The sequence below is a fragment of the Ascaphus truei genome, chromosome 1, assembly GCF_040206685.1.
Source record: "Ascaphus truei isolate aAscTru1 chromosome 1, aAscTru1.hap1, whole genome shotgun sequence".
Taxonomy (NCBI): domain Eukaryota; kingdom Metazoa; phylum Chordata; class Amphibia; order Anura; family Ascaphidae; genus Ascaphus; species Ascaphus truei.
Window position 1 is genome coordinate 94850773 of NC_134483.1, and position 13212 is coordinate 94863984.

Below are 13212 nucleotides of genomic sequence, written 5' to 3' on the forward strand. Positions count from 1 at the left end.
AATGAATTAATGCACTATACAATTTTACCTAATTATTACTTTCTTCAAAAGTTAATCTACTTTATCTCCAGTGAACTAGCTCTCTTTGAAGGTATACCATGTTCTTTCATCTAATTATGTGCTTGTGTAAAAATGGAGTAATGTTCCCTGCTCGTCACTTGGGTAAATTACAACCTATAACAATTTAATAGCTACATAGATAATGTAGTTGTCAAAAGAAAATCCACATATCTTGTTTAAGTGTAGAAGATACCTGAATGTGTAAGAGATCTGATGGTGAAATAGAGGTTGTTCTGAGGTATATATATTGTGATGCCGTCACTGCCCTCTAAGGGCTAGAATGGGGCAGTTGTGGGACTTTACAGCTCTCATAGAGTTAATCATTCTGGAAAGGTCTGTTCAGCTGTGAGTTAATGAGCTACAGTGGCGGCCGAGCTGAGTCTTCTGCGGCCGCCACCGCAATGTGCGAACAGACGCGGCTGTTTTTTTTTTACCGACGCGTGCCATGCGTCACTGATGCGCTGTCACGCGTGCCAGGGTGCATGCGTGGCGCGCATGCCCAGGGTTCTCCGAAGGTGGTGGCGGGGTAAGGGGGGATGTGGGAAGCAGAGGGGGACCCGGGGGACCCGGAGAAACAGAGGCAGAGGTCGCGAGGGGAGGGGAATGAGGGGAAGGATGCGAGGAAAATGCGGCTGGCGCGCAACCAAGTTCGGCGCCAGCCCGAAAAAAGCCGCGGGACAAGACGGGTAAGTGTGAGACTGAAGATGGCCGCATCAGTAATTAGCCCAGCCTATATAGTCAGGAAGTGATACAGAGATTCCCCCCCTCCCCATGCTGCCAGACACACACTGTTGAGAGTTATACAGAGAGGGTGAGAGACGCTGCTGCTATACTGATCTCGGAAGGCACATACAGACAGCCCTGTGAGAGACTGAAAGGGGACCTGCTGCAGGTACACTGGGTAAAGTGGGGAAAGAGTTTAGTTCTCCCACGATTAGTTAGGGACTAAGCAGTATTAGTCAGTACTCCTGGAAGGAGTTAGGTCTTTTATTTCTGTTTTGTGTTATGAGTTAACCCTGTACCTGCTTTGTACCCTGTAAATAGATATAGAAAGTACAGTGTTTCCTGCCTTTGATCTGGACAAAAGATCCGCCGCTGAGACTTATGACTTAGAGCCCGAGCAAGCTAAAGACTGACACCCTGAAGGCGGAGATTATGGCACAGTTATGGGTCACCCTCGCGGTTCGGGCCCAACGGTTCCATTCCTGGCATTATGATTTAGAGAAGACACCCCACTCTCAACTCTATAACCTTATACAGTCTGCAAGGAAGTGGCTCCAGCCTGAGGTATGTTCCATCGCTGCAGTTGTCGAAAGAGTCGTTATAGACCGGTTCCTGAGGGGTCTCCCCCGCACCATCCAGAAGTGGGTGAGCCAGAGTGACCCCAAAGACGCCTAACAGTTGGTCGCTTTAGTCGAATGTTACTTGACTGCCGAAGAGATGTCCAAGAGTTCAAGTCCAGATGAGTGCTCCGGTTCTCGCTTCCTGCGCTCCAGGAGGTCCGATAAGACTGTTCAACCGAATAGGAATCCCCAAGGACTCATTGACTTGCGTAAAGGAGTAGGAAGTCCCACAGCACCTAGGAGGGACTCTGGTCTCGTTGTTCCCAGTAAACTGGTGACAAAACACTGACCCAGTTTTGGAAGGTATATAGAGTGCTACAGATGCCATGAACTTGGACATGTGGCTGCAGTTTGCCCTCGGAACGCGGAACCAATGGAATGTAACTTTTCTGTGGGGCATGGTTTGTGCTGGGTTTCTACGGTTCAGCACAGTTCTTGCAGTTCAGAAGAGGACGATGAGGACTCCTATGTGGCCCCGTGGAAAGGACAACCTCCATGTGCAACAGAAGCTGCAGGGAAAGTTTACCCTGTGGCATCAGAAAAGACCAGAGGTGGACTACTGTACAACACCGAGCGCTTGGCGCAATCGTCACAGGAGTGACTACTCGCCTTGGTATGACAAAGGCTACCAATACCGCCATAAGCAGAAATCCAAGTGAGTCAGACCATAAGAGTGTTGACTGGAAATGGTTCTATGACGCGTCCCAACAAGACATTCAACGCCTCATCCACAAGCAAGAAGTTTCTCAGCGAGAGGTCTGCACATTAAAAACAGAGCTGGGTAAAGTAAAGCAGCAAGTGCTACAGGAGCGACTGAGTACCCAGAGGGTCCCCACCGAGCAGCATGATCAGCTGAAGGCCACCCTGGGCCTTACACGAGCATCACTGGAAGCAGAATACGAAAAAACTAAAAGTGTCCAAAGTGGAATCTGAAAAACTGTAGTTGGATAAAAGGCTTCTAGAGCTAAAGCTGAACACACGTCCCAGCAACTCACAGCTATAAAGGAGGACAACCTCAAGCTGGAGAAAGAGCTGGAGAAGCAGAGAGCCTGCTCCATCACCAAAAATCAGTACTCATAGGAGAAAGAGGCATGGAAAACAGAACCAACAGCAATCCTAGCGACAAAAACTAGAGAGATCCAAAATCTGAAGGATGCGCTGACACAAACCCAGAGCAAGCACCGGGAAGAGATGAAGGCTCTGAGAGGAATTGAATTAGCAGCTGCCTTGAGCCAGAAAAGAAGTATAGAAGGACAGCTTCAAGACCTGAGGAAGGACCTGGAGTTTGAGCATGCTGGCCGCAAGAAGGCAGAGAAACAACAGCGTGACCAAGGCGAAGAGCTCAAAGCTCTGAAGACTGAGTGGGACACTACGCTGGACTCTATTACTGCTCAGCAGGAGGTCTAATGAAGAAAACCTTTAAGAAGAGGTGGATGTCAGACATGTCTGACAAAGAGGTTGGTGCATGGAATAGTGCACGGGCCGCTCACAGGACAGTGTTTCGCTGGGGGGGGGGGGGATATGTGATGTCGTCACTGCCCTCTAAGGGCTAGAATGGGGCAGTTGTGGGACTTTACAGCTCTCATAGAGTTAATCATTCTGGAAAGGTCTATTCAGCTGTGAGTTAATGAGCTAATTAGCCTAGCCTGTATAGTCAGGAAGTGATACAGAGATCCCCCCCTATGCTGCCAGACACACACTGTTGAGAGTTATACAGAGAGGGTGAGAGATGCTGCTGCTAGACTGATCTGGGAAGGCACACACAGACAGCCCTGTGAGAGACTGAAAGGGGACCTGCTGCAGGTACACTGGGTAAAGTGGGGAAAGAGTTTAGTTCTCCCACGGTTAGTTAGGGACTAAGCAGTATTAGTCAGTACTCCTGGAAGGAGTTAGGTCTTTTGTTTCTGTTTTGTGTTATGAGTTAACCCTGTACCTGCTTTGTACCATGTAAATAAACCCCTGCTTAGAAAGTACAATGTTTCCTGCCTTTGATCTGGACAAAAGATCCGACGCTGGGACTGAGACGTCACAATATATATATACACAATATATATATATACACATACATATATATATATACACACACACATATATACATACACACACACACACACACACACACACACACACACACACACACACACACACACACACACTTGTAGGCATTACATAAAGACCCCTTGCAAGTCACAGTGGCCATGTATCTTCACATCGACCAGTCTGTCTAACAATCTTCTTTGGAACTCCTGAATCCTAAAAACAATGCATTGGCTTTGATGACAGAAACCCTAGTAGATTTCTCTGCATGGAAACTCTCCATCACGGGCTATCACTTGGGTGGAGAGTTTCCTGTTCCTCTTTGTGCAAAGTCCTTTCATAAGCTTTTATAATTTAGAAAAGTTGATTTGCTCTCCAAAATAGATAAGCACGATTAAAAACTGTGGGTTGTTGCTATAGAATTTTCAATTAGACATACACAATCTTAGCCAGCTCAAAAACCCAGACACACATTCTATGTTAGTAGTCCCTACCAGCATTCATTGTTAGTAGTCCCTACCAGCATTCATTGTTAGTAGTCCCTACCAGCATTCATTGTTAGTAGTCCCTACCAGCATTCATTGTTAGTAGTCCCTACCAGCATTCATTGTTAGTAGTCCCTACCAGCATTCATTGTTAGTAGTCCCTACCAGCATTCATTGTTAGTAGTCCCTACCAGCATTCTTTGTTTATTACTATAGAATTTTCCTTATGAATGAAACAATTCACTGCCATCAGGGATGGCATTCAGGAGTTGGGAACTAAGTTGATAATCTTATGCCAAGGATGAGCATTAACTCTTACAAACTGTCATTACCGCTACTGTATTTTAAATGCACAATGGGACTTAGAGCTAGGAGAGACATACTGTACACATAGTGGGATGGGCTAAGAAAGTGAGTCTTGGGTTGTGATGGGTTCATACTATTAGTACAGTACATCTGTCAATCATCAGCTGCAACATCTTTATAAGGCTGATAATTACGTGAGAGTTTCTGGGTTCAGTGTTCATATCATTAGTAACAAACTACCCACTTATATGTACACAATGAGAGGTAACAAAGGGTGTAAGTAAAGTACTAAATCAAAACTTTAAAACCAGTGTATTTTCTTCATGCCATGACCAGCATTTCATGCAAACCATTTCAAAGCTCTTATGATTCAGACTTTATTACTTAAAAATAATATTTTTGACAGGTTTACTAAATGGTAATGATGTTAAATGAAGTAAGGTTTTGTAACGGACTTATCACTGTTTGAAAGAAACTGCCTCTAAATCCAGCAGCGCGCTGGTTAATTGCACACAGGTAATCAACCAGAGTCCACCTGGCTGATTAGGACTCTGAGAAAAGCCTGATATGATAAACAGGAGATTCCTTAGCTCACATTTGGGCTGACAGAAGGAGAACAGAGAAGCCTGCACACAGACACTGTCTTTAGCACAAAGGCTATGCTGATAAAGAAAACAGACACCCAGAGACCTATATTTCCTGGACCCAGAGGACCCAGGAACCTGCCAGAGACTGACATGGAGGGCCACCTGCTTAAGGTACTTCCTGAGATTTGGGGGTGATAGGCTGGTAATGGGAATATCCCTCCAGTCCTGCAGATAGGGTCTGGGGAAGTAAGTTAGCCCTTACAAAGGGATAGGGGTTTGTTATTTTGTTGTTTTTGTATCTTTTGCCTGGATAAAGGAACAGGCTCAAAAAGCCAAGATATAATTTCACCCTAAAACAGTCTCCATTTGCATACCTCTGCACACATCTCTTACAGGTTTACTAAAACTTCGTGAAGCCTTGGGGGTTTGAATTTCTAAACAAAAGTGTTGGCATGTTCTATGCTATATCAACTGTGGTTATATGCTTAGTTTCTTAGATATGAGTGACTGGTTCATTTATAACCAGGAAAAAAAAAAAACAATTTGAATAATTTTGTAATATCTTGAAAAGATATCCATTTTTTGTAAAGAGCGTGCAGAAATCACCAACACATCAACCATTAGAGATGTTATTGCTGTGTGTTCTCATCTGCTCCTCGCAGTCATTGTCACCTTTTGGAACCCTTTTAAATCATACTGCAGTGTTGTTGTTGTTTTGCAATCTCAAAATCAGGAAGAATGGATAATTATTTTTTTCCAGGTAAAGAACAAGAGGGGGGTTATACTGCCATAGAAGGATGAGGAGATAGAGACAGTGTCCATGGGCTGCATATACCTTGACTGTTCCATGGCTGATACATCTTTCAGGGTATTTCCCCTCCCGAGGTCCTGCAATGTTACCACTTGAGTGAAGTGGTCATTGTGTCCCTGCATGCGATCTATATGGCATATTAGAGACCCCAAACATGTAGGAGTCATGCTTAAGATGGCCCTGTCACAATACTTTACTTATTACATTGCTTGGCCTTTTGGTCACTTCACTTTAAAGCACGCCAGTGTTTTGAAACAGAAACATAATTCCCTCAACATAGAGGTGGTTTGTCATGCAAACATGTGCTCTCGGGATGGCAGATTGGAGTGAATAAGAGGGATGGGGGTGCATGTTGTCTTATCAACCCTGTTCCTCTTCAGACTGTGCACAGTAAAAGTCAAAGTCTACTTATTCATCTGGTCTACAAATGAACAGACGGAGACTGGTGGCTGAAGACTATTCCAGAAGGCATCATCTGTGCATGGAGTCCCATTCACGTGAATAGGCCATAAAGGGCTATATTTAGTAAGCATTGTTACTCCAAAAGACATTGGTGGGCAACAGGTGGGCCTCGGGTCTCACCTTGGGCAATCCCAGCAGCCCACTCTCCCTTTCTCCTAAGTACAGAGGGAGCAGAGATGGTACTGGCATGGATTGTAGCTTCTCCCAGCTCCTTTAGCAGCTTAATAACAGGGCATTGATACATACTGTACTGCCCTGCTCCTCTCCTGTGCTAATCACTAGTTCCCTGTGTAAGAAGAAGAAGAGCAGGATAGTATTCACATGCAGCTCCTGAAGTATATCATGTTAATATCAAAATACTGTAAATGCAAATATAGTATAAAGTCTCTGTCGTCTAAATTTAGCATAGGCTGAACTTGGTGGACATATGTCTTTTTTCAACCTCATGTAACTATGTTGCCTACCACTGCCCTATGACATTATCCATGCCTACTCATTATGAAAAAAGTATTGAATCGCCGAAGCATTGATTACCAATATAAATCCTATGAAAGGAAATATTTTTATTTGAAACAACTCCGTTTTCCAAGGGTTATTTTCTATTCGATATAAAAGGCATAATGTACTGTACAAAAACATTTTTTTTTTACACTAGTAAGGACATTAGAAATATATCTACATAAATAATAATTATTCAAGGGGATAATGCCAAATTAACATAACACAATCACATTTACCTGTGTGCTTGATTTCTAATAGTTTTATTTGAATGTATATACCACAGATCGCAGCTGTTAAAAAGATCTATTTATACTGCTATTTCTAAGGGAAACTATTTTTAAGCTGTGTAAATTAACTTCAGTTTATGTTCCTCTGCATAGGTTTGTGATTTATGTCACTGGATAAAAAATTCTCATTATAACAGTTGTCATAACATGTCTTTCTTCATAGGAATGATCTTGAAATGACCTTGGATATATTTACAAGTAGCAAAGAAAAAGCTGATGGCTAAGAGCATTGTAAATAACTGAATACGTTTTATGTTGTCACCAGGTTGAATGCATTGCGTAAGCTAGTCAAAGTCTTTAGGAGCAGGCATCTTCAAATATATACTTTACGTGCTGTAGTCAGAAAAATGAAGGCAAAGGTAGATGTTTGGGGAATATCTTACAATTAAAAATAAGGAAGACAAGCTCTCAAAATAGCAATGAAGAAATATACAGTTTATACAAAAAAGTAATAATATACCAAAAGGATAAACAGACGAGCTTAATTTCTAATAGCTGCTGGAGTCTTAGGTCCCAATTCAATATGCTGCGAATGGTGCTGAATTCTTCTGGGTTGGGGTTCAAAGGAGCAAAGCTTTATACACTCCCCTTGAGATTACATTACATGTTCATTTGGGGAAGAAAGTAAATACAGATATAGCCTGTCTGTATCTTCAGTTTTCCTAACTAAAGTCCGGACATCAATCGTTTTGTTTTGGAGATGTAATCAATATACATCCCGTTTAGCTGTAGACAACTGTAGACAGCTCTTCATGTTGTTGGTCACACCTACACTAATTAAACAGGGATACGCTAGACAGATTTAAGATTTGTTTGTTTGCCATTTGGCGGACAGGCGTCGAATTACAAAGTGAATGTGTTAAGTTAGTTAGTCAATGTAGAGTGCTGTAAGTCTCAAGCAGGTGCCAGACTGATCCAGCAATATTCTGCAGTGCATAACAATTCCTCATTGTTTTATGGCCTTGACCATTCAAGACGTTATCAAAATTTGGTTGTTTTAATATTTTGGTGCAAAACGTAAATGTTCAATGTGTTCTACTTATACTTTGTATTCACTCACTCCTGACTGTTTCGTGAGCAGAGAAAGAGTGCAATGTCAATTGCTTTAGGGAAACCAAATTGTAGCATAATATTTCTCATTTATTCAGCCATTAATGATGCAGCAGATAAGAAAGCCACTGTATCAGAAATATATGGCTATCTCAATGCCAATTATGAATACTTCAGGGATTGAGCTGACTCTACTAAGTGGAAGAAGTCTTCATTCGCACCCCCCCCCCCCAATCCGAGGGTCAGAGGAGGTTTTTGGGTATTGGCCCCATCCTTTGCGAATATGTTTGATCATGGCAACTTAAAAAGGAGAAGAAGGAGAAGAAACGGGACCAACAGATTAAAACATACTTCCCAATCTCGCAATGGGACACCATCTGAAAATCATCGTGAACAGCAGCCCCAACCTGATTATACCTGGATAGGTCCATCTGGTAACCTGGTCCTACGTGACTACTATCTAAAGCAGTCGAACCTTGATTTTACCTCTAATGCTCAGTATGGCTACTGATCCGAATATCATCCTGCCGAATATCGTCCGCATCGGCAAGGTTGGCAAGAATTCTAACAAAGGTAAATATAATATAAAATATTTTATGAACTTTTGTGTCCTATGACACAAATAGCCAGTAATACTGATCCTTGATTGATATGATGCCAGTCACTATGTTACAGAGGCCTAGCGCAATACCCTGGAATTTAATTTAAATGCCTTGGGGAAGAGCGCGGGACCGCTGCCACAGCCTTGCCCCCCCCCCAAAAAGAATCCTGTGCCCCCCAGTTTGCGCACCCCTGGTGTATAGTACTTGTATACTTAAAGCATCCTGTTGTACTGTACTTAAAGCATTTTTTTTCAGAATCAGAACGGTGCCGAACCAGACGACCCTCAGTCTACCGAAGCTGAAGATGAACAAGAAGTCCCCAGCACCACTTATGTACAGCCAGACTTCCACCTGACAACAGAAGCCGAACCAGACGTCCCTTGCCGCTCTGATGCACAAGCAGACGACCCTCTGACAACTGAAGCAGAACAACACTTCCCCTGTCCCACCGACGCCCCCCTCCGATCACCCAGCCTCTTAGAGAGAGAACACGATTCCACCCTCACACCTTTTGTGAGCCTGAGTTCCGTGGGTCGCATACTGGAATCTTTAAGTGACTACGGAAGAATTTGCAATACAACACAGCAATACAGGGAGAGACCGGAAGCAAAGTTGGATCAACTTTCAGAGAGAATGGAGGGGATGGAAAGGGGCATGGACTCTATTATTTGGTTTCTGTCCCTCCCCCTGTATGTCCGACGCAGGAGGCGACCTGGAGGTATGCCATCCCACACCTACACACTCTTCTTCACCGGAATTGGCCTGCACGCTGCCATGAAAACGCACACCACTAGAGGAAAGCATCCTACCAGACACTCTACCCTCACCCACTGACAGAAGCACACCTCTTCCTCCAACACCCACTGCACCCAGAGGTGTACAGGTGCAAATGTGAAGTCCCCCAGACCATTTAGCCTTGCCCAGTGAATTAAGCATACCTGATGCATGACCCGCAGCACCCAGGAGAGTACAGCTTCAAATCCAACTCGATCCATGCACGATTCCAGACATGACGCTAACAGACCTTCCACAGAGCATATGGGAGAAATACTTTTCCAGAAGCAGTGGAAAAGTTACCATACTAGCCCTTCTCATTATGAAACACCATGTTAGTTATGAGCTGTATCTTCAGTGGTTTAAGGTGGTTAATTATGATGACAACAGGGGCAAGAAAGCGCTGCCTTCTAATATGCACAGAAATATTATGGACGAAATAAAAAGACATTTCATTATGACCCCGGTTCTTTTCCGAGCTGTGAAAGACAACATAAATGCCTTTTTAAGGCATAAAAGGAGTCTTCCCTGGAACACCCACGGCTATCAGGACGAACAATTGTTTCATTAATTTCAAAATAATAAACTAAAAATGTACTGGGATTGTTTTTCATCTAATAAAAAATATGTTTTGTTTTATAAAGTGTTCACTGGTTTCATTATATTAAGACATTTTTACTCTTTAGCAGTAAATGTAATACACTTACAGTAGTACTGTACATAAAGTACTAAGGTTTTCATGTAACATACAGTACAGTGAGTGTCATTCAACCTAGCCCTTGTCATCGTGTATCATGCAGTACAGTTTTTCTTACAGCTAGACGGGAGGGGACACAATAACTCACGATCACCGACTTGAATTTCTGGCTGGTATTGCATATAACGCCACATAGCGAATCTCTGCCTGCCTTCAGGTCTCACTTCACCCAGGTTAAAACGCGGATAACTCGTGTAAATTTGTTGGCAAATCTCACAAGGGACAGGCTCAGGTCACGAAAACCCAGGATACAAACAAACAGACTATATCTATACCTTCTCCCTCCTATCTGGAAAGCTCATGCTGTACCTCTGTGGGAATCTCATGGTAGCCGACAGCTGAGGCACTGTACACCTCTGAATGCTAACTACACACACAATGTATCAGAAAGTCAAGATAACGTGCTTCCCCTTATTAACATTTTAATAGGATTTGATTTACCTAAGTAAGGGAATGCAAAATTGTCCTTTCATTTCCCTTGTTCACTGGAAAAGGAGATGAAGTGTGAACTTGCCATTTTGCCGCAAATGTAAAACAATGATTGCTTCTTCCATTCATACCGGATTATGCAAAAACGTATATAGATGACAGTAGGAAATCTCGTTTGAAATACCGTCATGGTATTTTAAAGTGATGTCAATGCTATTCCAATAAATCATTTCCTTAGTAAAAATATATTCGCTCTAAATCCCAATACCAACTTCTAGGCGCCTTTACATGCACCTCTCAGAAAATGACAGATTGTAAGTACATACATTTCTAACCCCTCAATGGTTTACGAAGTTTAGGTCATTTATCTCCTTTCCATATTATATTTCCTCATTCAAAAACCTCTTGAAAAATAAATAAATATATATATATATATATATATATATATATATATATTTTTTTTTTAAATCTTCCCACATTATAATAACTAATAATTTTTTACTTCTTTACTGCCATGGAGGCAAGCAATGCATACACAATGAGAGAGAGGGAAGAAGTGACCCCCTAGTATGACCAGAATTTGAAGGCTGAACAAGCAGAATATGTCACAAACTGAAAATTATACTAATGGGTGCCACATGGACACGGTTACCGGACACCACTATGTGCCAAGAAGTAATAATCAAGTGGAGAATCTTGTAGCTAGATGCAGCCGATTAATGCCTTTGTTGTGTCACAGAAAAAAAAATGTTTCGGCAATACCAGAAGAACCAAAAAGTTGCTGTCTATGAGCAAATAAATTCATTGATTGGTTGCACCCAATTAGAAGTGCCTGAACACTTCACTTTTTTCAGAATTTATCAAACTACTGCACAGACAAACCCCCCCCCCCACATGTATACAATACATGCCGGTTCAGAAGTCTTGGTTATAGATCCTCAGAGGTTCGTTGTTTTCGCGCTAACAGCGTGACGATCCCAAAATTGGGAACGGACGTTATCTTTTGTCTTATTAACGGGTATCCTCAAAGCTACAAAGTTGCAAAAATGACGTCCATTAGCAAAACGACCATCGTAACGTTACCCGGATGAACGGAGATTATCGTAGTGTCGAGATGCACTAAACAATACACTGCACATGTGCAATGGGAAAAAGTGTACATAAACAGCGCACTTCAGTTTGTGACGCGTTACCTAACCCAATGCCCATGAACACGTTGCAATTTCAAAGAAATACACATTTCAAACTGGATAACTCTGTGAAAGAGACATGTGCAGAGGTACAACCAGGGGGACAGGTTTGGGGAAATGAAACCATGGCTTTTATTCATCCCGTCACTTTAAACAATACAGTTTAAGGAAACACAAAAATAAATAAACATCCTATCCCTATGTAAGGGCTAACTCACTTTCCCAGTCCCTCTCTGCAGGGCTGGGAGGAATAGCCTCTTTCCAAACTAAGACCCCAAAATCCAAAGAGGTACCTGTAAGCAGGGGGCCCTTTATGTCAGTCTCTGGGTCTGGGTCCATTAAGGGTCCAACCTCTGGCGGGTTCCAGGGTCCGTTGTGCCCTGGAATAGAGGTCTGGTTCCTGATGTCTTGCTGCCAGTACACAGTCCTTCTGTGCTCAAGACAATGTTTCCGTGAGTCTCTTGCTGGCAGTACACAGTCCTTATGTGCTTAAGGGATCCCCTGCAGTTCAAGCAGGAGGCTTTTCTACCTGTCTGATGAGCCAGGTGGAGACTGGTTAATTTCTCTAGCTGCAACTAACCAGCTCTCTGCTGGATTCCGTATACCAATGAGGCCCTTTTAGAGAGGGGTTAGGGCCCTGTTAAACTCAGCCATTTCATTTAAACTGCAAAACAGTTGAGATGGCTGAGCAGGCTTCTATGTCTACTGCTGGGGCTACTCCTGGTGCTGAGGATGGCAGAATATGTAGCCATATAATGATGAGAAGCTGGAGATGTTAATAAATGGGCTGGTAGATAACCACTCCAAATTAATGGAATCTCTCTGCTCCAGGATCAGCATTGCTGAGAAGCAGCAGATTTATGAGTATATACCTGAGTGCATAAATATCCCAGGGAACACTGTCCACACCATTGACATGCTCAAGAAGCGCTGGGCAGAAAGCAACAGTAAGGTAAAGAACAAACGTCCTTACCATGCTAACCAGGCATGGAGCACTGGAGGGGGATCACCTGTCCCATTGCACCTGACCGTATGGAGGAGAGGGTCAGCTTCATGATAGCCACCTCCAAGGTACCTGGCCTTGTGGATTCTGAGGATGCGGTGAGAACTGGTAAGTGACAATACAGTACATATGGAATATACTACAGATGCAGCAACCGTTATTCGAACAAATCACGGAGCCGTTTTCATGAGCTCTGCTGTATTCCACGCAGCATTAACGCGGCCAATCGCCCCAGGCACCCGTGTTTATCGCGGTTGCTTTGTTTGAATTTCATGGATTCTGTTTCTTTGAGTGCAATGAAATGAATGAATTGTTATGTGTACAGTACTGTGCTACTGTGTCAATTTCAGGTGTTTAAAAACCAGAACACTAAAATGCCATTTTATGCACTTTCCTGTACTCGCGTCTTAAGGCGGTACGGTTGGAAGAAATCATGCGCCATGACATGGGTATTCCGAGGTATACACCGCGTGAAGTGTTCGAATAACGGCCGCTGCATCTGTAGATAGCAATCTCATGCATACATGT

The 13212-nt window shown here is 43.1% G+C and overlaps 1 protein-coding gene across 1 annotated transcript in view; it reads right to left on the reverse strand.

Moving 5' to 3' along the window:
• The window catches only part of ANKRD34B (ankyrin repeat domain 34B), an 88140-nt gene that overhangs the window by 38787 nt on the left and 36141 nt on the right, over positions 1-13212 (reverse strand). The gene's annotated exons all lie outside the window — the stretch shown is intronic.